The sequence below is a fragment of the Crotalus tigris genome, unplaced genomic scaffold, assembly GCF_016545835.1.
Source record: "Crotalus tigris isolate CLP2741 ecotype Arizona unplaced genomic scaffold, ASM1654583v1 scf7180000020145.1122116, whole genome shotgun sequence".
NCBI classification, from domain to species: Eukaryota; Metazoa; Chordata; class Lepidosauria; order Squamata; family Viperidae; genus Crotalus; species Crotalus tigris.
In genome coordinates this window covers 147,649-169,627 of record NW_024097874.1, presented here as the reverse complement: position 1 = coordinate 169,627, position 21,979 = coordinate 147,649, and the positions used below count along the sequence as shown (strand labels likewise).

Genomic DNA, 21,979 nt, shown 5'->3' with positions numbered 1-21,979 from the left:
ACTGGTGTTTTCTTCCAGACACTGGATTCTCCCACTCAAAAGCAAACAGGTGCTGGCTCTTCTCATATATAGGTATTGTGAAGAAAGCATCTTTCAGATCGATTACTGAGAACCACTTAGCCGTCTGTGGAATTAGTGCTAAAATGACATAGGGGTTCAGTATTACTGGATGTATTGTGACTGGCCATATTGACGACACGGAGGTCTTGTAGAGGATGAAATTTGCCTTTTCCCTTTGGAATTGGCAGAATTGGGGTGTTCCATTTTGATTCTATAGGGACTAGAATATGATGGGCTACATATAGGTCTATCACATCCTGGATAGCTTGTGCCACGGATCTAGGATACGTGCGTTGCCTAATTCTGATGGGTGCTTTTGCTGGAATTTCTCCAACTATGATTGGGGGATGATGCCGGGCAAAACCAGGGGGGCTGTCTTCTGCCCACAGGTATGGTACATCAAATTCCTCCCATCTGGCATTTTGTTTTACTATTCGTGCCAGCATCACCATCCTCCATTCCTCTTCATGGGGTACTTCCATCATTACTTTTCCATACTTCATTGCTATGGTGCCATCCTCTTCAAAGGAGATCTGTGCCCTTAGTTTACATAGCAGATCCCTTCCCAATAAAAGGATGGGACAGTCTGGCATCTATACAAACTGGTGGGTTATGGTTCTTCCCCCCCCCCATGGTGCAACTTAAGGGTTCTAAAAATGGACGCTGTAATATTCTTCCTGTCGCTTCTTGTATATTGATAGAGCGAGGGGAAGCTTGGCTCGGGTTGAGTTAGGACTGATCAGGGAATAGGTTTGCCTCCTACTGTTAGACTGACCACAGGTTTTGGGAGGCGGGCTGAACCCGGTCGGTCTCAGTCCCAGTCCTCCACTTCGGCCAGGCCTATGAGGGGAGTTCTTGAAAATCCTCCTCTTCTTCCTTGCCCTCCCTGACCTCTCCCTGGCACTTTTCATCTATCTCACTGGGAAGAGCACAAAAGTCCCACCACACGCCTCCTTCCTCCTCTAAGTGATCCGGAAGAGGAAGTTGCTCTGATCTTCTCCTCGCCTCCCTTCCTTTCTAACAAGTCTGCGAGAGGTTTTCGCTGATACATATGCTCTCTGGTCGTTTTTGCCTCCCGGCGACTGGCCTTTGCAACTGAGCCAAGATGAAGGGAGAGAAGGGGGGTAATAGCCAAACCTGGAACACTGGACCCTTTAGAGCAAAATGCAGTTGAGTGGTGAAAAAAATGAGGTTTTTACACTCAGGCATGAAAAACAAAACGCTCATCTATAGAAGAGGTTGTATCCTTCTCAACAGCAGTAACTGTGAGAGGGATCCAGTATGCCCAGTGGACAATCACTTAAGTATGAGCTAGCAACTCCATGCAGCAGCAGAAGAAAAAGTGAGCGCAGTCCTGCTCTGCATCACCAGAAGGATAGTAACAAGATCACATGAACTGTTAATAATGAATTACCACTGCCCTTAAAATACTGCATCCAGGTTTGGTCATGATACAAAAAGAGATATTGAGAAAGGGTGCAGAAAAGAGCAACAAAGATATTTAGCGGACTGGATGCGAAAACATCGGATGAGCGCTTGGATGAACTGGATATGTCTAATTTAACGCAGAGCAGGACTAAGGGTGACCTCATAGTCTTTCGGTATTTGAGGGGCTGACGCATTAAGAGGGGGGTCAACCTATTCCCCCAAGTGCCTGAGAGCAGTAAAAGAAGTAACAGAAAGGAGACTTATTAAAAACAGATCCAACCGAGAATTAAGGGGAAGGTTCTTCTCCATGGAACAGCTTCCCTCTAAAAGTTGCGAGTGCTCCATCCGTGAAGGCTTTTGAGGAGACTGGACAGCCATTTGTCCAGAATGGTGTAAGTAAGGTCTTTGCTTGGAGAGTTACAACTCTTAGTCTGCATTTCTGTTTGAACTTCACACACTTCTAGGGCTCAGCCTGGAGCTAATCTTTGTAAACTAAGAAGCATCGTCACTTTTCGCTGTTTCACTTGGCTCAGTTGCAAAGGACGGTCGCTGGGAGGCGGAAACGACCGGAGAGCAGATAAATCAGCGAAAACCTCTCTAGACGCCAAAGGCCGAGACGGGACAAGCGAGACTTCCGGCCTCCTATCGCGAGATGACGGTCAGATAGGCAGCGTCTGCGACTAGAAAGGGCATCTGTGGTGGAGGGAAGAGGAGCTGGCAACAATGTCAGACTGAAACTGCCACTATTTTTTTCTGGGATTTTTATTTTTTTACTTCTATTTATAGCTAACAAGCACGGTATTTTCTATTGGCGCCCCATACTTGTATTAATGAGGTTCAACTGTGCTTAAGCCAGCACTTCTGAAAGAATAGCTATGGAAGACCTTTCAGGATGTTCAGTTGTATAAGTAGTCCTCATTTACCCTAGACTTCCAGATATATTTTATGATAACACATAGCAGCGCTTACAGTTTATGGTTGATGCAAGTCAAAGGAATTTCATGATTTAAGGGATATTTGAATCTCTGAAATGTCCGATAAATCATAATTAATGTAAGAGGTTAGCATTGTGTCACCCCTAAGAAAACGCAGGAATCTTTACATCAGCTTTCTCTAACTCGCCCCTCCAAAGTTTTGCCTTAGGTGCTTGCCTGGGAATAATCTAAGTCAGACATGTCAAACACAAGGCCCGCAAAGTGGTTTCAGGTGGTCCACGAAGCATCCTGGAAACAGTGAGGGAATGGCCCCCGTTGCCTTCGCCCTGGCCCAGGTCAGCTGGAAGCCAATGTACAATTTTGTGCTGTAGCTGGGCGCCCCCTTAGGATAGTGGGGCTGGGCTTGGTGCCGCACGCGCTCAAGGGCCCGGCTGGGCATTTGACCTCTGCTGCCCAGGGTTGCCGGCATCCCGCACCACCTTCCCCCCCCCACATGGCCTGAGAGGAACAGTGAGGCACCTCCAGTGGACCATGCCTTGGCAATTGCCCTGGTCCCATCCCCTTCTGCCAGAGACCCTCAGATCGGTCCCACGTCTGCCCAGGCACCCTTGATGCAAACGATGTAGAGCTGGCCATGCCCACCCAATAGGCCACACCCACTCTGTCCACGCCCACCCAGTAGGTCACACCCCCCCAGGGCAACCACAATGCTGATGTCGCCCTCAATGAAATTGAGTTTGACACCCCTGATCTATCTCCTCTGGAAACTGGGAAGGCTGCTCAGACCTCCTCAGAGCAATTCTGTCCTCTAGGGAGATTTAGGCTCTGCAAGAATGAAGACAAAAAGGTATTACCGGGAGTCCTTGACATACAACCACAACTGAGCCAAAATTTCTAAGCAAGATAGTTGTTAAGTGAGTTTTGCCCCATTTTATGATGTTTTTTGCTCAGTTGTTAAGTGAATCTGCCTTCCCCATTATTTTTGCTTGTCAGAAGGTTGCAAAAGGGTATCATGTGACCTTACAACTGTCATAAAAACATGGCAGCTGCCAAACATCTGAATTTTATCACATGACCAAAGGGGTGCTGCAACAGTTATAAGAATGAAAAATGGTCATAGGTCACGTTTTTCATGGCCATTGTAACTTCAAACGGTCACTAAACAAATAGTTGTAAGTCAAGGATGGCCTGTATCTCCTGACTAGGTGTGGATGGGGAGCAATATGGTAGCCTGCTTCCAGGTTTGTACTGTATTTCATTATTCTGTATATGGGATGAATTTGGCAATCATTTAGGGGCTCGACATCCAAACAAGTACAAAAAAAAATCATTCTTGTTATGATAAAAAAAATATGAGATAGATGACAGCAGCATCAACAGATGAAATCGTAACTGGCTGACCAGCAGCACTCCACATGCCATCTGCAATGGAACTAAATATATGTGGAGGAAAGCATGCAGTGGGGTACCCCAAGGCTCTCTCTTAGGCCTAGTACTCTTCAATATCTTCATAAGTGATTAAGATGAAGGGAGAGAAGGGGGGAATAGCCAAACCTGGAACACTGGGCCCTTTAGAGCAAAATGAAATTCAGTGGTGAAAAAAATGAATTTTTACACTTAGGCTTGAAAAACCAAACACAAACCTATAGAAGAGTTTGGATATCTCCCAACAGCAGTAACTGTGAGAGGATCTATGATTCCCAGTGGACAATCACCTGAGTATGAGCTAGCAATGTGATGCAGCAGCAGAAAAAGTGAGTGCAGTCCTGCTTTGCATCACCAGTATCAAGATCATATGGATTACTGCTGCACTTAAAATACTGCATGCAGGTTTGGGCACGATAAAAAAGATGTTGAGACTCTAGAAAGAGTGCAGAAAAGAGCAACAAAGATATTTAGTGGACTGAATGCTAAAACATCAGATGAGCGGTTGGAGGAACTGGATATCTCTAATTTGACACAGTGAAGGACTAAGGGTGACCTGATAAGTCTTTCGGTATTTGAGGGGCTAACGCATTAAGAGGGGGTCAACCTATTCCCCCATGTGCCTGAGAGCAGTAAAAGAAGTAACCGAAGGGAGACTTATCAAAAAAAGATCCAACCGAGAATTAAGGGGAAGGTTCCTGTCCGTGAAACCAATTAATCAGTGGAACAGCTTCCATCTAAAAGTTGCGAGTGCTCCATCCGTGGAGGTTTTTGAGAGGAGACTGGACAGCCATTTGGCCAGAATGTTGTAAGTAAGGTCTTTGCTTGGAGAGTTACAAGTCTTAGTCTGCATTTCTGTTTGAACTTCACACACTTCTAGGGCTCAGCCTGGAGCTAATCTTTGCAAACTAAGAAGCATCGTCACTTTTCGCTGTTTCACTTGGCTCAGTTGCAAAGGACGGTCGCTGGGAGGCGGAAACGACCGGAGAGCAGATAAATCAGCGAAAACCTCTCTAGACGCCAAAGGCCGAGACGGGACAAGCGAGACTTCCGGCCTCCTATCCCGAGATGACGGTCAGATAGGCAGCATCTGCCTCTATGGTGGAGGGAAGAGGAGCTGCAACCATCGAGTACTGCATTGCTAGAAAGCATGGGAGGCGAGGAGAAGATCAGAGCAAGTTCCTCTTCCGGATCGCTCAGGGGAGGAAGGAGGCGTGGGGGGGGGGGCTTTTGTGCTCTTCCCAGGGTCGAAGCAGCAGCTGGAAGGTGAGTCGAGGGCGCGTCGGAGGAGAAGCCGGGAGCAGGTCGGGCTGCTCGGTTCAGACGTTGCCCATCGCTGGGGAGGATCAGCCTCCCAGTGCCTGGAGGGGAGGAAGAGGAAGAGGACGGGGGAGATCCGAGCTCAGAGGGAGCGTGGCTGGAGACGAGGGCGGGAACCCTGCTAGGAGGAGGCCAGGGGCGTCTGGAAGGCGGGTGAGGGAGACCCGAGAGGCGTCCAGGTGGGACGATGGGCAGTCCTGTCCAGGTGGGCTTCCTTTGGGACGCAGCTTCTGAATCTTCCTCTCTTACCTGCCCAGATTCCCTCTCTGGTGACTGCTGAGTCCGTTTCTCACTGCCCATGTCAGTGAACAGCCTTTCTGGAGGTTTTCAATTTAAATATTTAGTTCTTTTAAGGTCTGAATAATCTACCCTGAAAAAGAAGCTTTTCACTGTTTTTTACAAACAGCTTTCCAAAGAGATCAAGGGTTTATGTGATAATATTCAGAAAGATAACAGAATTTCCACTCAAAGGACAGGCCTGGGAGTTCTAATAACTGCCTGCAGGGCCTTTTGGGGAACAGAGACTGGTGTGCAGAAGAGCCAGTTTATTGTTTGGGCTGCAGAGGCTTCAGTTGTTGGACTAAAATGCCGCATGGAGAGTTTGTGTTTAGATGATGGCACTCTTTCAAAATTGGAGGGGCTGTCACATAGAAGAGGGGATTGACCTGTGCGCCAAAGTGTCAGAGAGCAGAACAAGAAGTAACAGATGGAGACTAGAATTAGGAGAAAGTTCCTGTCAGTGAGAACAACCGATGAAACAGCTTCCATCCAGACATTGTGGGTGTTTCATTACTGGAGGTTTTTAAGAAGAGATTGGACAACCATTTGTCAAGAATCACATAGGATTTCCTACCTAAGCAGGGGATTGGACTAGAAGACCTCCGAGGTCCCTTTCAACTGTCATTATTCTCTTGTGGACCTGCTGTTTTCTTGGCAACAATGTCAGACTGAAACTGCCACTATATTTTTCTGGGATTTTAATTTTTTTACTTCTATTTATAGCTAACAAGCACGGTATTTTCTATTGGCGCCCCATACTTGTATTAATGAGGTTCAACTGTGCTTAAGCCAGCACTTCTGAAAGAATAGCTATGGAAGACCTTTCAGGTTGTTCAGTTGTATAAGTAGTCCTCATTTACCACTTCCTCACTGGGCCTATGATTATGAAAATGCAGGAAAAGGGAGTTGCACCAATTCAGATGCTGCCAACTGTTGCATATTTATGATGGCTGCAGTATCCCACATTCATGATCCCCATCTGTGACCTTCCCAGCTAGCTTCTTACAAGCAAAATCAGTGGGTATACTGGCAGGAAATTGCAAGCCACAGTCATTTGAAATTGCCTTTAACAACCCATGGTGATTTGCTTAACAAGTCCAAGGGAACAGATGTAAGTTGACACTATCATGTTAATATCATACTTAATGATCAGCCTGCTTAATGACACAGATGCCAGTCCCAATTGCAGTCATTAAGTGAGAAGTACTTCAGTTGGGATGTCAGCAGAGGGATTTTGGAGAGTAGTTTTTGCCCTTCTTTCTTAGCCGAAGACTTCTATGTGCAAATCTTGCATAGGCTTTAGGCATCATTTCATCAGTTAAAGCCCCCACACCTCTAAAAATTAGCTCAGAACATTTGACAGTAATCTTCTTTTCTTTTTCAGGCTGAAAACATGAATTTTCCACATAGATATAATTATAGGTATGTATACTTATATTACTCTTTCCATATATCTGCAATTGTATAATCTATACCCTAGATCACAGGTCGGCAACCTGCAGCTCCGGAGCCGCATGCGACTCTTTGAGCCTTCCCCTTTGGCTCCCAGCCTCCTCTGCCTTTGCAGAGAGAGACAGAGACAGAGAGAGGCAATTGCGCTTCCCTGCTTCGTGTGTGTGTGTATGTGTAAAAGAGAGTGCACTCACAGTGTTCTCTGAGGAGCTGAAAAGCTTACTGGGCAGAGCTCCTCCCTGTGCTGCCTCTCTGCAGGAAGCAGGAAGGGCAGGAAAGAACTAGCTAGCGCAGCTAGGCTGACTCAGGAATTCTGGGAGTTGAAGTCCATGAGTCATAAAAGAGACGAGGTTGTGTACCCCTGAGGTTGTTGGACAACAGCTTGAAGCTTGCCAGGTGAGCAGCAGATAGGAGAGGGGGGGAGAGAAAGAGAGGGTGGGGGGAAGAGGAGTGGCAGACCAAGGGCAGATAGAGAGGGAGGGAGAGAGAGAGAGAGACCCTTTTGACATCTAAAATGAAGATAACATGCATATATCCTTTTTCTACCTGTGTGTGTGTGTGTGTGTGTGTGTGTATGTACATACATCCACACATATACACACACACACACAAACACACATACACCTATAATAAAGGTAAAAAAGGATATATGCAATGTTATCTTCATTTTAGATATCAAAAGGGTTTTGCGGCTCCCGGTGTTTTGTTTTTGGTGGGAAATGGGTCCAAGTGGCTCTTTGAGTGTTTTGGGTTGCCTTCCCCTGCCCTAGACTTCCAGATATATTTTATGATAACACATAGCAGCGCTTACAGTTTATGGTTGATGCAAGTCAAAGGAATTTCATGATTTAAGGGATATTTGAATCTCTGGAATGTCCGATAAATCATAATTAATGTAAGAGGTTAGCATTGTGGCATGTTTGCTTTTTAAATGTAATGTATATTTTTTCCTTTTTTTCACATCTGAAAGCATTGTATAAACAATTAAACTTACACTTTTCTTTGAATCTTGTAGACAAAGAGGATGGCAATAAGAGCACTCTGGAGAAGTGAGAATAACTTTTGAAAAGGAAAACAAATCAAGCCAGAAATCAAAATATTTTCCATTTTCTTCAGAAAATTACACAATTCTTCCATCCCAGCAGGCGAAAGGCAAGAGAAAATCAAGAAGAGATTTCAAGCTGGAAATAGTAGAGTGTGCAGAACACAAGGATAGGTTACGTGACAAGGTGAAGAGGATCATTTTTCCGTTTAGAAAAAGAGGGAAATATCTGGAAGTCAGTGGGGAAGAAAAGGTCAATTGGATACTCAAATAGGGCAGACAGTAATGCAGAACTCTCAATGGGAGGAAGAAAACTGTAGGTGCAATCAAAGCACCACTAAACAAGGAACCACACACATTTTTGACTTCCTCCACCATATCAGTGGATTGCAAAAGAATAGGTGATTATGTAGAAGAGGATCCAAACTGGAAAAATGGCATACAAATGCTACTAATGTAACAAAATCTTTGGTCAGAATATCTCCTTTGTGGTTCATAAAAGGACCACACAGGACAGATGTCCTATAAGTACTCCCAATATGGTACATATTTTACGAAGCAAAGTAATTTACACAGGAGAGAAACCATAGGAGTGTCCAGTTTGTGAAAAAAAAGTTCCCCTGAAAATTACTATCTGGTGAAACACCAGATGTCTCACACCGGAGAGAAACCTTTTGAATGTCCTGATTGTGGGAAAAGTTTCAGTCGGAATTCCAGCCTGGTGAGCCACCAGAGGACTCACACAGGAGAGAAACCCTTTGAATGTCCGGATTGTGGGAAATGTTACAGCCAGAATTCCCATTTGGTGAGACATCAGAGAACTCACACAGGAGAGAAATCTTGTGAATGTCCAGTTTGTGGGAAACGTTTCAGTCAAAATTCCAGACTGGTGGGTCATCAGAAAATTCACATAGGAGAGAAACCCTTTCAATGTCCTGATTGTGGGAAAGGTTTCAGCCAGAGTTCCAGTCTGGTGACACATCAAAGGACTCACACAGGAGAGAAACCCTTTGAATGTCCGGATTGTGGGAAATGTTACAGCCAGAGTTCCAGTCTGGTGATACACCAAAGGACTCACACAGGAGAGAAACCCTTTGAATGTACTGATTGTGGGAAATCTTTCATAACGAATTACAACCTGGTGGCACACCAGAGGACTCACACAGGAGAGAAACCCTTTGAATGTCCTGAATGTGGGAAATCTTTCATACATAATTCCAGCCTGGTGAGCCACCAAAGGACGCACACAGGAGAGAAACCATATGAGTGTGCACTCTGTGGGAAAAGTTTCACTGAGAATTCCCACCTGGTGATACACCAGAAGATTCACACAGGAGAGAAACCCTTTAAATGTTCGCATTGTGGGAAATCTTTCATACGCTATTCCAGCCTGGTGATACACCAGAGGACTCACACAGGAGAGAAACCCTTTGAATGTCCTGATTGTGGGAAACGTTTCAATTTCAGTTCCAATCTGGTGAGACACCATAGGACTCACACAGGAGAGAAACCCTTTAAATGTTCGGATTGTGGGAAATCTTTCATACGCTGTTCCAGCCTGGTGACACACCAGAGGACTCACACTGGAGAGAAACCCTTTGAATGTCCTGAGTGTGGGAAATCTTTCATACATAAGTCCAGCCTAGTGAGCCACCAGAGGACGCACACAGGAGAGAAACCGTATGAGTGTGCACTCTGTGGGAAAAGTTTCAGCGGAAATTCCAATCTGGTGAACCACCAGAGGACTCATACAGGAGAGAAACCATATGAGTGTTCAGTTTGTGGGGAAAGTTTCGGTCAGAATTCCAGCCTGGTGACACACCAAAAGATTCACACAGGAGAGAAACCCTTTAAATGTTCGGATTGTGGGAAATCTTTCATACACTATTCCAGCCTGGTGATACACTACAGGACTCACACAGGAGAGAAACCCTTTGAATGTCCTGATTGTGGGAAACGTTTCAGTTTCAGTTCCAACCTGTTGAGACACAAGAGGACTCACACAGGAGAGAAACCCTTTAAATGTTCGGATTGTGCGAAATCTTTCATATGCTATTCCAGCCTGGTGATACACCAGAGGACTCACACAGGAGAGAAACCCTTTGAATGTCCTGATTGTGGGAAAAGTTTCAGTCAGAATTCCAGCCGGTTGAGACACCAGAGGACTCACACAGGAGAGAAACCCTTTAAATGTTCGGATTGTGCGAAATCTTTCATATTCTATTCTAGCCTGGTGATACACCAGAGGACTCACACAGGAGAGAAACCCTTTGAATGTCCTGATTGTGGGAAAAGTTACAGTGAGAATTCCAGCCTGTTGAGACACCAGAGGACTCACACAGGAGAGAAACCCTTTAAATGTTCAGATTGTGGGAAATCTTTCATACGCTATTCCATCCTGGTTATACACCAGAGGACTCACACAGGAGAGAAACCCTTTGAATGTCCGGACTGTGGGAAACGTTTCAGTTTAGGTTCCAACCTTGTGATACACCAGAGGACTCACACAGGGGAGAAACCCTTTGAATGTCCTGATTGTGGGAAAAGTTATGGTCAGAATTCCAGCCTGTTGAGACACCAGAGGACTCACACAGGAGAGAAACCCTTTAAATGTTCAGGTTGTGGGAAATCTTTCATATGCTATTCCATCCTGATTATACACCAGAGGACTCACACAGGAGAGAAACCCTTTGAATGTCCTTAATGTGGGAAAAGTTTCATTTCCTGTTCTAACCTTGTGATACACCAGAGGACTCACACAGGAGAGAAACCCTTTAAATGTCCTGATTGTGGGAAATCTTTCAATGTGAACTTTAACCTGGTGAAACATCAGAGGATGCACACAGGAGAGAAACCGTAAAAGTGTCCAGATTTTGGAAAAGATATCAATATTAGTCACACAGGGGAGAAACATTTGAAATGTCCAATCTGTGAATGATTCTTCAGGTGTAAATCATCTCTCATTGCACACAAGGAAGTGCACATGAAGCAAACAATGATGAGTTTAGAGAAATCTTGAATTTCATTTCTGATTTCCCATTGAGAGTATAGGTGATAAATTGACTACTTCAATTCTGGCCTGATTCTTTTTAGTCAACAGATCTCAGGATTAGACCTGAAGATGGAGAGAAAAATATGGAAAATATTAGTTTGATATAGACTAACTACCTATTTCTGATTATCAGCAGTAGTTTCTGGATGTTTCTGTTTGCAGAACTTGTGAAATTCCCTGGCTAGTGTACAGTTAGTCCTTGGGATACAACTGTAATAGTACCTACCAATTATGGTTGGGAGCATGCTTTGCTTAACTATAACTGTAGGTGTAGAGAAAAAATATGGAAATTGTTAACTTCATAAAGGCTAATGACTTGTTTCTGATTATCAGAGGTTTCTGGATGTTTCCTTTTATAGAAGTTGTGGAATTCCTCAAACAGGGTTGCAGGTGTTTCCATCACTGGAGGGTTTTAAGAAAAGAGTAGACAGCCACCTACCTAAAATGGTATATTCTGATTCCATCAGCAGGGGATTGGACTAGAAGACCTCTAATGTCCCTTCAAGCTCTATTGTGATTGATTGAATTAAGTGCAGAGCAGAAATAAATACTAATTGAATTTCAATATACAAAGTAGACACATTAAAACTGACACAAGGAAACTAGCAGAATAATACCCCCCCCCAAAAAAACCTACTTTTCCAATAATAATCGTACACAAAACGTACTAACACTATGTGGCTAACAAAACTGAGCGAAATAAAAGACAACCCCAAAGGCAGAGGAGCTGCTACACAGGGCCAGGCCAGAAGCCACCAGTCCCCAATCAGGATCGCTCCATTTTCTGAACAGAAAAGTCTAAAGCTCAGATTGAAAGATGAAAAAGGTCCGTTCTCTGGAGAGTAAGGGGGAGCCGATTGCAAAGAGGTTGGACTGGATCTTGAAAACTGGCAGCCTTGAATTTTCTGTTGGAGCAGCAGGAAGAGGTCAAATGGGTGGATTCTGTGGGGAGGAGGAAGATCTAGCTGGGTGTGCTGGTAAAGGCACCAGGGTAGAGTCTGGGAAATGCTCAGTTCCAGTCCCGCCTTACCTGCTAAGCCATCTGTGCAACTTTGGCCAGTCCTACCAGGCCTAGGCCTAAGCAAGAATCCACTTGAGTGACTTGAAGGTATCAGAAATAAATATTCGGTATAAGGCTCAGGGGCACTGGATGGAAAGCCGCGAGTTCTAATTCAGTGTTAGTTTAGGCATGAAGACTCCATCCAGGAGCTATGGATTATTGAGAGGCAAAAAGTATGTCTCGGGAGGTAGGCAGGCTGTCTGGTGGACATTTACTCTATTAATTACTATGTCACACAGGAAGTGCTTTGTATGCGATCATCTGTTCTTGAATGAAAAGGGAATCAATGAAATATACATTGCGGATATTTTATTCCAGATTCCTCCATGCAACAGAGCTCAGAGCCAATAGCTGAAATGGCCACTATCACCATCCATACCTTATAAGACCTGCATGAAAAATGGCAGTGCAAGGTGTCCTAAAAAGTTTAGCCTGGTGACCAGTCAGCCATGCACTTTGGCGGGATATTCTCTTCTTCCATTTTGTTTTCTTTTTAAAAATGTAGTTTGGAAACATTTCTTCTACCATATATAGACAATAGATCCCTCTTTCTTAGGTCCCGTTTTCTAGGCCTTGCTGTGTATTTTTCCCTCTCTGTGACCTAATGGAGGCTTCCTGTGGAAGGAAATTTACAGACGCACATGGCATTTAGCATTCAGCAGATGTAAAATTTCCTCCTTCAGGAATGAAGCTTCATGGTGGGTGCTGTTGGATGCAGCCCTGGCCGGCAGGAGTGAAGATGGCTCTCCTGTAGCGTCTCACCTGATGTTGCTGCCCTGTCCTAAATCCTTGGGAGCCACAGGAATATCAGTCATAAAGTTTTGGGGTGTAGAACCGTTTTGATCTCCACTGGGAGTCACCCCTAAGAAAACGCAGGAATCTTTACATCAGCTTTCTGCTAACTCGCCCATCCAAACTTTTGCCCTAGGCGCTTGCCTGGGAATAATCTAAGTCAGACATGTCAAACACAAGGCCCGGGGGCCAGATGCGGCCTGCGAAGTGGTTTCATGTGGTCCACAAAGCCATCTTGGAAACAATGAGGGAATGGCCCCCACTGCCTTGGCCCTGGCCCAGGTCAGCTGGGAGCCAATGTACAATTTTGTGCTGTAGCTGGGCGCCCCCTTAGGATAGTGGGGCTGGGCTTGGTGCCGCACGTGCTCAAGGGCCAGGCTGGGCATTTGACCTCTGCTGCCCAGGGTTGCCGGCATCCCGCACCACCTTCCCCCCCCCACATGGCCTGAGAGGAACAGTGAGGCACCTCCAGTGGATCATGCCTTGGCAATTGCCCTGGTCCCACCCCCTTCTGCCAGAGACCCTCAGATCGGTCCCACGTCTGCCCAGGCCCCCACAGGCACCCTTGATGCAAACGATGTAGAGCTGGCCATGCCCACCCAATAGGCCACACCCACTCTGTCCACACCCACACAGTAGGTCACACACCCCCAGGACAACCACAATGCTGATGCTGCCCTCAATAAAATTTGAGTTTGACACCCCTGATCTATCTCCTCTGGAAACTGGGAAGGCTGCTCAGAGCTTCTCAGAGCAATTCTGTCCTCTAGGGAGATTTAGGCTCTGCAAGAATGAAGACAAAAAGGTATTACAGGGAGTCCTTGACATACAACCACAACTGAGCCAAAATTTCTAAGCAAGATAGTTGTTAAGTGAGTTTTGCCCCATTTTATGATGTTTTTTGCTCAGTCGTTAAGTGAATCTGCCTTCCCCATTATTTTTGCTTGTCAAAATGACCCTACAACTGTCATAAAAACATGGCAGCTGCCAAACATCTGAATTTTATCACATGACCAAAGCGGTGCTGCAACAGTTATAAGAATAAAAAACGGTCATAGGCCATGTTTTTCATGGCCATTGTAACTTCAAACGGTCACTAAACAAATAGTTGTTAAGTCGAGGATGGCCTGTATTTCCTGACTAGGTGTGGATGGGGACCAATATGGTAGCCTGCTTCCAGGTTTGTACTGTATTTCATTATTATGTTTATAGGATGAATTTGGCAATCATTTAGGGGCTCGACATCCAAACAAGTACAAAAGAAAATAATTCTTGGTATGATAAAAAAATATGAGATAGATGATAGCAGCATCAACAGATGGAATCGTAACTGGCTGACCAGCAGCACTCCACATGCCATCTGCAATGGAACTAAATATATGTGGAGGACAGCACGCAGCGGGGTACCGCAAGCCTCTCTCTTAGGCCTAGTACTCTTCAATATTGTCATAAGTGATTAAGATGAAGGGAGAGAAGGGGGAATAGCCAAACCTGGAACACTGGGCCCTTTAGAGGAAAATGCAATTTAGTGGTGAAAAAAATGAGGTTTTACACTTAGGCATGAATAACCAAACACACACCTATAAAAGAGTTTGGATATCTCCCAACAGCAGTAACTGTGAGAGGATCTATGATTCCCAGTGGACAATCACCTAAGTATGATCTAGCAATGTGATGCAGCAGCAGAAAAAGTGAGTGCAGTCCTGCTCTGCATCACCAGAAGGATAGTGTCAAGATCATATGGATTACTGCTGCACTTAAAATACTGCATGCAGGTTTGGGCACGATAAAAAAGATGTTGAGACTCTAGAAAGAGTGCAAAAAAGAGCAACAAAGATATTTAGTGGATTGTATGCTAAAACATCAGATGAGCGGTTGGAGGAACTGGATATCTCTAATTTGAGGCAGAGAAGGGCTAAGGGTGACCTGATAGCAGTCTTTCAGTATTTGAGGGGCTAACACATTAAGAGGGGGTCAACCTATTCCCCCAAGTGCCTGAGAGCAGTAAAACAAGTAACCGAAGGGAGACTTATCAAAAAAAGATCCAACCGAGAATTAAGGGGAAGGTTCTTGTCCGTGGAACAGCTTCCCTCTAAAAGTTGCGAGTGCTCCATCCGTGGAGGCTTTTGAGAGGAGACCGGACAGCCATTTGGCCAGAATGGTGTAAGTAAGGTCTTTGCTTGGAGAGTTACAACTCTTAGTCTGCATTTCTGTTTGAACTTCACACACTTCTAGGGCTCAGCCTGGAGCTAATCTTTGCAAACTAAGAAGCATCGTCACTTTTCGCTGTTTCACTTGGCTCAGTTGCAAAGGACGGTCGCTGGGAGGCGGAAACGACAGGAGAGCAGATAAATCAGCGAAAACCTCTCTAGAAGCCAAAGGCCGAGACGGGACAAGCGAGACTTCCGGCCTCCTATCGCGAGATGACGGTCAGATAGGCAGCATCTGCGACTAGAAAGCGGCATCTCCAGGGGTGGAGGGAAGAGGAGCTGCAACCATCGAGTACTGCATTGCTAGAAAGGAAGGGAGACGAGGAGAAGATCAGAGCAACTTCCTCTTCCGGATCGCTCAGGGGAGGAAGGAGGCGTGGGGGGGGGGCTTTTGTGCTCTTCCCAGGGTCGAAGCAGCAGCTGGAAGGTGAGTCGAGGGCGCGTCGGAGGAGAAGCCGGGAGCAGGTCAGGCTGCTCGGTTCAGACGTTGCCCATCGCTGGGGAGGATCAGCCTCCCAGTGCCTGGAGGGGAGGAAGAGGAAGAGGACGGGGGAGATCCGAGCTCAGAGGGAGCGTGGCTGGAGGCGAGGGCGGGAACCCTGCTAGGAGGAGGCCAGGGGCGTCTGGAAGGCGGGTGAGGGAGACCCGAGAGGCGTCCAGGTGGGACGATGGGCAGTCCTGTCCAGGTGGGCTTCCTTTGGGACGCAGCTTCTGAATCTTCCTCTCTTACCTGCCCAGATTCCCTCTCTGGTGACTGCTGAGTCCGTTTCTCACTGCCCATGTCAGTGAACAGCCTTTCTGGAGGTTTTCAATTTAAATATTTAGTTCTTTTAAGGTCTGAATAATCTACCCTGAAAAAGAAGCTTTTCACTGTTTTTTACAAACAGCTTTCCAAAGAGATCAAGGGTTTATGTGATAATATTCAGAAAGATAACAGAATTTCCACTCAAAGGACAGGCCTGGGAGTTCTAATAACTGCCTGCAGGGCCTTTTGGGGAACAGAGACTGGTGTGCAGAAGAGCCAGTTTATTGTTTGGGCTGCAGAGGCTTCAGTTGTTGGACTAAAATGCCGCATGGAGAGTTTGTGTTTACATGATGGTACTCTTTCAAAATTGGAGGGGCTGTCACATAGAAGAGAGGATTGACCTGTGCGCCAAAGTGTCATAGAGCAGAACAGGAAGTAACAGATGGAGTCTAGAATTAGGAGAAAGTTCCTGTCAGTGAGAACAATGAATGAAACAGCTTCCCTCCAGATGTTGTGGGTGTTTCACCACTGGAGGTTTTTAAGAAGAGATTGGACAGCCATTTGTTAAGAATAATAAAGCTTTCCTACCTAAGCAGGGGATTGGACTAGAAGACCTCCGAGGTCCCTTTCAACTGTCATTATTCTCTTGTAGACTTGTTGTTTTCTTGGCAACAATGTCAGACTGAAACTGCCAATATTTTTTTCTGGGATTTTTATTTTTTTACTTCTATTTATAGCTAACACGCACAGTATTTCCTATTGGCGCCTCATACTTGTATTAATGAGGTTTAACTGTGCTTAAGCCAGCACTTCTGAAAGAATAGCTATGGAAGACCTTTCAGGATGTTCAGTTGTATAAGTAGTCCTCATTTACCACTTCTTCTCTGCGCTTATGAATATGAAAATGCAGGAAAAGGGAGTTGCACCAATTCAGATGCTGCCAACTGTTGCCTATTTATGGTGGCTGCAGTATCCCACATTCATGATTCTCATCTGTGACCTTCTCAGCAAGCTTCTTACAAGCAAAATCAATGGGTATATCGGCAGGAAATTAACAACCCATGGTGAAGTCCAGAGGAACAGATGTAAGTTGGCACTATCATGCTAACATCATACTTAATGTTTGGGCCGCTTAATGACACAGATGTCAGTCCCAATTGCAGTCATTAAGTGAGGAGTACTTCAACTGGGATTTCAGCAGAGGCATTGTGGAGAGTAGTTTTTGCCTTTATTTGTGGTCAAGGAGTTCCATGTGCAAATCTTGCAGAGGCTTTAGGCATCATTTCATCATTTAAAGCCCCCAAACCTCTAAAAATTAGCTCAGAAGATTTGATAGTAATCTTCTTTTTTCAGGCTGAAAACATGAATTTTCCACATAGATATAATTATAGATATGTGCATTTATATTACTTTTTCCATATATCTACAATTGTATACTCTAGACCTCAGACATGCAGATTTATTTTATGATAACCCTTAGCAATGCTTAGAATTTATGGTTGATGCAAGTGAGGAGAATTTCATGATCGAACGGATATCTGAAGTTGGATCTCTGGAATGTCCGATGAATCATAATTAATGTAAGAGGTTAGCATTGTGGCATGTTTGCTTTTTAAATGTAATGTATATTTTTTCCTTTTTTGACATCTGCAAGCATTGTATAAACAATTAAACTTACACTTTTCTTTGAATCTTACAGACAAAGAGGATGGCAATAAGAGCAATCTGAAGAAGTGAGAATAACTTTTGAAAAGGAAAGCAAATCAAGCCAGAAATCAAAATATTTTCCATTTCCTTCAGAAAATTACACAATTCTTCCATCCCAGCAGACGAAAGGCAAGAGAAAATCAAGAAGAGATTTCAGGCTTGAAATAGTAGAGTGTGCGGAACACAAGGATAGGTTACATGACAAGGTGAAGGGGATCATTTTTCCATTCAGAAAAAGAGGGAAATATTTGGAAGTCTGTGGGGAAGAAAAGGTCAATTGGATACTTAAATAGGGCAGACAGCAATGCAAAACTCCCAATGGGAGGAAAAAACAGGTGCTATCAAAGCACCACTAAACAAGGGACCACACACATTTTTGACTTCCTCAAGCATATCAGTGGATTGCAAAAGTATAGGTGATTAGGTACAAAGGATCGAAACTGGAATAAAGGCATACAAATGCTACTAATGTAACAAAATCTTTGGTCAGAATATCTCCTTTCCACACAGGACAGATGCCCTATAAGTGCTCCCAATGTGGTAAATGGTTTACCAAGCAAAATAATTCACACAGGAGAGAAACTATAGGAGTGTCCAGTTTGTGAAAAAAAGTTCCCCTGTAAATTACTATCTTGTGAAACACCAGATGACTCACACAGTAGAGAAACCCTTTGAATGTTCAGATTGTGGGAAATCTTTTACTCGTAATTACAACCTGGTGAGACATCAGAGGACTCACACAGGAGAGAAACCCTTTGAATGTCCTGATTGTGGGAAAAGTTTCAGTATCAGTTGCAACCTGAAGAAACACCAGATGACTCACACCGGAGAGAAACCCTTTGAATGTCCTGAGTGTGGGAAATCTTTCATACATAATTCCAGCCTGGTGAGCCACCAAAGGACGCACACAGGAGAGAAACCATATGAGTGTGCACTCTGTGGGAAAAGTTTCAGCGGATATTCCAACCTGGTGATACACCAGAGGACTCATACAGGAGAGAAACCATATGAGTGTTCAGTTTGTGGGAAAAGTTTTATTAGAAATTCCGAATTAGTATACCACCACAGGACTCACACAGGAAAGAAACCTTGTGAATGTCCAGTTTGTGGGAAAAGTTTCAGTCAGAATTCCAGCCTGGTGATACACCAGAAGACTCACACAGGAGAGAAACCCTTTATATGTTCGGATTGTGGGAAATCTTTCATACGCTATTCCAGCTTGGTGATACACCACAGGACTCACACAGGAGAGAAACCCTTTGAATGTCCTGATTGTGGGAAATCTTTCACTCGGAATTACAACCTGGTGAGACATCAGAGGACTCACACAGGAGAGAAACCCTTTGAATGTCCTGATTGTGGGAAAAGTTTCAGTGTCAGTTCCAACCTGCAGAAACACCAGATGACTCACACCGGAGAGAAACCCTTTGAATGTCCTGAGTGTGGGAAGTTTTTTGTACATAATTCCAGCCTGGTGAGACACCAGAGGACGCACACAGGAGAGAAACCGTATGAGTGTGCACTCTGTGGGAAAAGTTTCAACGGATATTCCAACCTGGTGATACACCAGAGGACTCATACAGGAGAGAAACCATATGAATGTTCAGCTTGTGGGAAAAGTTTTATTAGAAATTCCGAACTAGTATACCACCACAGGACTCACACAGGAGAGAAACCCTTTGAATGTCCAGTTTGTGGGAAAAGTTTCAGTCAGAATTCCAGCCTGGTGATACACCAAAAGACTCACACAGGAGAGAAACCCTTTAAATGTTCGGATTGTGGGAAATCTTTCATACGGTATTCCAGCCTGGTGATACACCTGAGGACTCACACAGGAGAGAAACCCTTTGAATGTCCTGATTGTGGGAAACGTTTCAGTTTCAGTTCCAACCTGGTGAGACACCAGAGGACTCACACAGGAGAGAAACCCTTTAAATGTTCGGATTGTGGGAAATCTTTCATACACTATTCCAGCCTGGTGATACACCAGAGGACTCACACAGGAGAGAAACACTTTGAATGTCCTGATTGTGGGAAAAGTTTCAGTCAGAATTCCAGCCTGTTGATACACCAGAAGACTCACACAGGAGAGAAACCCTTTAAATGTTCAGATTGTGGGAAATCTTTCATACGCTATTCCATCCTTGTTATACACCAGAGGACTCACACAGGAGAGAAACCCTTTGAATGTCTTGATTGTGGGAAATGTTTCAATTTCACTTCCAGCCTGTTGAGACATCAGAGGACTCACACAGGAGAGAAACCCTTTGAATGTCCGGATTGTGGGAAACGTTTCAGTTTCGGTTCCAACCTGGTAAGACATCAGAGGACTCACACAGAAGAGAAACTCTTTGAATGTTCTTATTGTGGGAAAAGTTTCAGTCACAATTCCACCCTGGTTATACACCAGAGAACTCACACAGGAGAGAAACCCTTTAAATGTCCTGATTGTGGGAAAAGATTCAGTTTGAGTTCCAACCTTGTGATACACCAGAGGACTCACACAGGAGAGAAACCCTTTAAATGCTCGGATTGTGGCAAATCTTTCATACGCTATTCCAGCCTGGTGATACACCAGAGGATTCACACAGGAGAGAAACCCTTTTAATGTCCTTAATGTGGGAAAAGTTTCAGTTCCTGTTCTAACCTTTTGATACACCAAAGGACTCACACTGGAGAAAAGCACTTTGAATGTCCTAATTGTGGGAAAGGTTTCAAGAAAAGTTCTAACCTGGTAAAGCATTAGAGGATTCAAAATTCTCACCTGGGGAAACACCAGAGGACTCACACAGGAGAGAAACCCTTTGAATGTCCTGATTGTGGGAAATGTTTCAGTCAGAATTCCACCCTGGTGATACACCAGAGTACTCACAAAGGAGAGAAACCCTTTAAATGTCCTGATTGTGGGAAATCTTTCAATGTGAATTTCAACCTGGTGGGACATCAGAGGATGCACACAGAGAAACCGTAAAAGTGTCCAGATTTTGGAAAAGATATCAATATTAGTCACACAGGGGAGAAACACTTGAAATGTCCAATCTGTGAACGATTCTTCAGGTGTAAATCATCTCTTATTGCACACAAGGAAGTGCACATGAAGCAAACAGTGATGAGTTTAGAGAAATTTTTAATTTCATTTCTGATTTCCAGTTGAGAGTATAAGTGAGAAATTGACTACTTCAGTTCTGGCTTGATTCTTTTTAGTCAACAGATCTCAGGATTAGACCTGAAGGTGGAGAGAAAAATATGGAAAATATTAGTTTGATATAGACTAACTACCTATTTCTGATTATCAGCAGTAGTTTCTGGATGTTTCTGTTTGCAGAAGTTGTGAAATTCCCCGGCTAATGTACAGTTAGTCTTTGGGATACAACTGTAATGGTACCTACCAATTATGGTTGGGAGCCTGCTTTGCTTAACTACCCCTGTCCCTGCTGTTCCTGATGCAGCCTTTAAATGAATGTGCAAGTGATTCAACAACACTGGCTTCCTCACTGTTGGGGGAAACTCTTGGTGGTCCTGGTAGTCCTCGATTTACAACTGTAATTTAGCCTTCAATTATAGTCGTAAATCAAGAGGGTTATTAATGGGTCATCACACAATGTGCCTAATTTTATAACCTATTTTGTGGCAGCACAGAAGGAAGTGCACATGAGGCAAACATTGAAGAGTTTAGAGAAGGCTTGAATTTCATTTCTGATTTCCCATTGGGAGTTTAGAAATTCTGGCCTGATTCTTTTTAGTCAATACATCTTAGAATTAGACTTCTGGTGTAGAGGGGAAAAAATGGAAATTATTAACTTGATAAAGGCTAACGAGCTGTTTCTAATTATCAGCAGACGTTTCTGGATGTTTCCTTTTATAGAACTTGTGGAATTCCTCAAACAGGGTTTTCTGTAGTAGAGTTTTGTGTGGTGTTTTTTGTATATTGATTATGAAAATCCAACATACGGAGTTTCAGCCTTCTTTGTTGTGCTCCAGATTTTGATCCCTACATTTTCCCAGCCATCATACCAGCTGTCTTCAATTTAGAACTGTAATGGGGCCTGTCAGTTACGGTTGTACATTGCAAAAGCCATGAAGTGACACTGGTTTGGTTAATTACCTCCACCCTCCATGATGCAGCCATTAAACAGATATGCAACTCGCTAAGTTGAACACAACTAAGTTGCTTTGCTTCCCAACCCTTGGTTCCCCAGAGCTTTTCCTCCCTTACAGGGCCCCATCAGGCTTTTCTCCCGCCCCACAGTCCCCACAGGTATTTCCCCCATGGTGCCCCTGGCCTCTCCCCCCCCCTTTGCATCTTAAGAAGACAGAACTCTTGGAATAATTCTTCCAACAGGCATCCTTTATTGAGAGAAAATGGTTGCAGGCGTTCTAGACAGGACTTGGGGTCCAAGCTCTCCCATTCAAGGTTTTAAGGGGTTTCCCAGTAGCCCCACCCAATCACCCCCTACTTCCAGCGACAGTCT

The 21,979-nt window shown here is 44.4% G+C and overlaps 1 pseudogene; it reads left to right on the top strand.

Annotated features, from left to right (window-relative positions):
* LOC120318249 overlaps window positions 1-21,411 on the top strand; it is a 227,066-nt pseudogene extending 205,655 nt beyond the window's left edge.
* Window positions 21,412-21,979: the final 568 nt, after the last annotated feature.